This window comes from Gavialis gangeticus, unplaced genomic scaffold (assembly GCF_001723915.1).
Source record: "Gavialis gangeticus isolate Ggan-Ray unplaced genomic scaffold, GavGan_comp1, whole genome shotgun sequence".
Classification (NCBI taxonomy): domain Eukaryota; kingdom Metazoa; phylum Chordata; order Crocodylia; family Gavialidae; genus Gavialis; species Gavialis gangeticus.
In genome coordinates this window covers 193,497,379-193,500,681 of record NW_017728992.1, presented here as the reverse complement: position 1 = coordinate 193,500,681, position 3,303 = coordinate 193,497,379, and the positions used below count along the sequence as shown (strand labels likewise).

At 54.0% G+C, this 3,303-nt stretch overlaps 1 long non-coding RNA gene across 1 annotated transcript in view; it reads left to right on the top strand.

The window, feature by feature from the left end:
* The first annotated feature begins 1,524 nt into the window (after positions 1 to 1,524).
* Positions 1,525 to 3,303, top strand: part of LOC109305211 — a 30,497-nt gene continuing 28,718 nt past the window's right edge. The window contains exon 1 of the long non-coding RNA XR_002099594.1: positions 1,525 to 1,846. This is a non-coding gene — a long non-coding RNA (uncharacterized LOC109305211). The remainder of the gene's footprint in view (positions 1,847 to 3,303) is intronic.

Below are 3,303 nucleotides of genomic sequence, written 5' to 3'. Positions count from 1 at the left end.
GTTTAGCTTGTCACAAAGAAGTTTGAGAAGTGACTTGATTACAGACTGCAAATACCTTAACAGGGTATTACAGGGTTCTTTAATCTAGCAAAGAACAAATGGCTGGAGGCTGAAGCCAGACGAATTCACACTGAAAATAAGGCACGCCTTTCCAGCAGGGAGGGTGATTAACTGCTGGAACAAACTTTCATACGAAAGATAATCTAAGGGGTTTAGTGGAATCAGCCACAGATGACTTCTGAAGCTAGATGCGTTTCTCCTTTCTGTTACACAGGTGTGAATCCCGGGGGACCCCATCGGAGATGGTGGAACGAGCCTGATGCAAAAGCAGCGTGAGAGGAAAATCCAGCTTCGGAGCTGCAAGAGTCTAAGAGAGAAATCTCTTTGACAGTGGCACATGACCTGTGAGATCACCCTCCACGAGGGGCCGTGAAAACCCCAAGGCATACCCATTAACTAAGTGTATGCACCAAGCCGAGCTATCCGTACTTAGGCAGGCTGATGTTTGCCTCTTTTTCAAGTAACTAATCTCACTGCTGTACAAGTCAAGCAAACACCCTGAAACAGGTACTCACACGTTGGCTGGAGCAGCTACGGGCTGATGTGATCAAAGCAGCAAAGCTTGCCAGTGTCTCAGGGTTGTGGCTTTCCTTCCCAGATTGCTGCCCACCATGACCCTCCCCAGCTCTGCCATTACAGAGGGGCTGAAGGACCCTGGGGATACAGAGCGCCCTTATAGGAGGCAGCACATGGCTCCGGTGGTTGGAGCAGGTGAGAGAGGGCACATCTAGACCACCCCAGCATAGTGTTAGAGAGCTGCGAGCTGAGATGTGCTATGCTTGCTGGGCCCATACTGCTGCCCCAATGGGAAGTAGGTCCTCCAGCTTAGTGCAGGGCTGGGTGTATTAGTGAGTGTGTGGTGCCGCAGTAGGCCAGCTGCACGGTGCCTCGTTTGGGTGGTTTTGCACACCCCATCTCAGTGCAAAATGCCCTCACTCCCTACTGGTGCTACAGAGTCGTTGAGAGTCAGTGAACCTGGATGGGGGGTGTCTGCACTGCTCCCACTGCGCTGCCAGGAGTGCTGCTCTCCAGCCTGCTCTGCCCACTGCTCCCACTTCCGTTACGCGTGCCAGACCTGGAAATGGGGCTGTAAAAAGGCTCTGAGAGCACCCCCTGCTGCTGCTCTCAGCTGCCTGCCTGCAGAGCCCTTGAGGGCGTCCCGTCCTAGCAGGGTCGCTCCCTCATTGCCGGGGGGCACCTGTGGAGCAGGAGCAGGAGCGGGCAGACTCCCTGCAGAAGCAGCACAGATCAACTGTTGTCCTTCCTCTGCCCTCCGTCCTTCGGCAAGTCCCTTAGCTGCAATGTGCCTCAGTTTCCCCACCTACAGTTCCAGATTAACACCCTTGTGTGAAGTGTGCTGAGATCCTCTGAGGTGAGGCACGTTCAGCACTTGCATCCAGTGCACGCAGGTTGGGGAAGGTAGTTTTCTCTGCTTTGGGAGTTTTTTTCTGCATCTCCAGACCCCTGCCCCCTCTCTCCACTTGCATGATAATGAGAGATATTCCTTTCCAAGCGGGGTGGAAGGTAAATAACCCACCAGCGTGCTTACATGGGAACAAGCTGAGCTTGTACTTAGTGAGCATATAGCTGGACAAGGAAACCTTTCACAGAATGCAACCCGCAGGGCTTGGAAACACCAAGGAGAAGCAGCATGTCCGCCCTAAAACTCAGGCAGGGACAGCTCCCCTGATGTGTTCAGAGTTCGTGGGAAACAGGACAAGACCGGTGCTGCTCTGGTGCAGAGTGACTCAGGTGCTGGCTGCACTGAATTGGGATCACATGAAAGGTGAGTGCTACTGGCAGGGGCACCGCCCACTCGGCTGAGACGTGAGGGACGTGTTTGCAGGGAGATTCCTTGAATTTTGCACCGCGCCACTGCTGATTCGAGTACTTCATGTCCCATCCTCCTTCCCTGCTGCTGAGCCTATAACCCACCAAAGTCACACTTTTCATAGCAGCTAGTTTAGCAGTATGTGTCCCCTTTAGATTTAACTTCATTTGCGCTTTTCTTTCCTCCTCTGGTACGAAGCTTTGCTTTTATTCCTGCACTAGCTAATTGTCCGCCAGGAATGACAGCGGAGGGCCCCGTGCCCCGTGTCCCCTCCGTCCAGGCCCACTCCCCCTTTACCTCCTGCTGCTTGGGGTCCAGGCCCACTCCCCACCCCCCAGTGCAGCAGTGTGGGGAGGGGAGGAGGGGGCTCCGGCCTGATGTTGGGGAGGACTGGGCCTGAGGGTGGGCAGAAGCCGGCTCACCACGGTAGAGGGAGCAGCAGGCCCGGGCCGACCCGGCAGCGGTGGGGAATGGGAGAAGTGGGCTCGGAGCCAATCAGAGTGGAAGAAAGTGTTATGGACAGACAGACAGACCTAGGCTTTTATACTATTCAAATGTTGAGGGCTGGTATCTGGGCACTAGCACTGTTGGGTGTCACAGACCGAGCTGGGACCCCTCTTTTGTCCAGACCCCCGTCAACACCACTGCTGTGCTCTGCCTCAGTCCTCTGGACTGGACTGGATTGGATTTGAACCTCTGGAGTTTGCACAGCATGCAGGTGCTGCTCCTGAGGGGGTCCTCAGGCACATTCCCAGAGCACAAAGCATCTGTCTAACACCCCACCCTGCCAGCTGGGACCTGTGGTCCATCTCCTGTCCTTGCGACCTAGATGCTGATCTTACACTCCCGCACGCCTTAAGCACACCCTCTTCCAGGACTCCAGATGTGTGGGCATTCGAGGGCAACCCTTCGGGGATGTGTACTATGTGTAGCACACGCCCAGATGGGTTTGGCACAGGGGTTCTGCTCTGTATTGCTATATTTCTCATGCTGATGAATAAACAACACTAAATAATATTCCCTGGCACCCTTCCCTGCACTGGTTACTTCCCCATCCTACGCTGGAGTCAGATTGTCTAGGCTGATCCAAGATACTTCTTCTGCCGTGGCTTGCTTTGAAACCATAGCATCTCTTCAGCTCAGCTGGCTGCTGATCTTGGTTGGTTTCACAGCTCAACCAAGCCGCTGCCCACTGCTGCAAAAATGTGCTCATTTCTTCCCCTCCCTGCCCCAGGCGTCCCCCATTCCTTCTGTGAGTCCATTCTTTGTCACCTCAGTCCTTTTATCCTGCTTGAGGAGTTTCCACTGTTTAGACTTTCTCCCTGCTACACCTTGCCTTACCCCATGTCAGATTCGAGCATGGTCTTTAAGTTCAATGGTTCTGCTTGTATCTGATCTGAACGAGACATCAC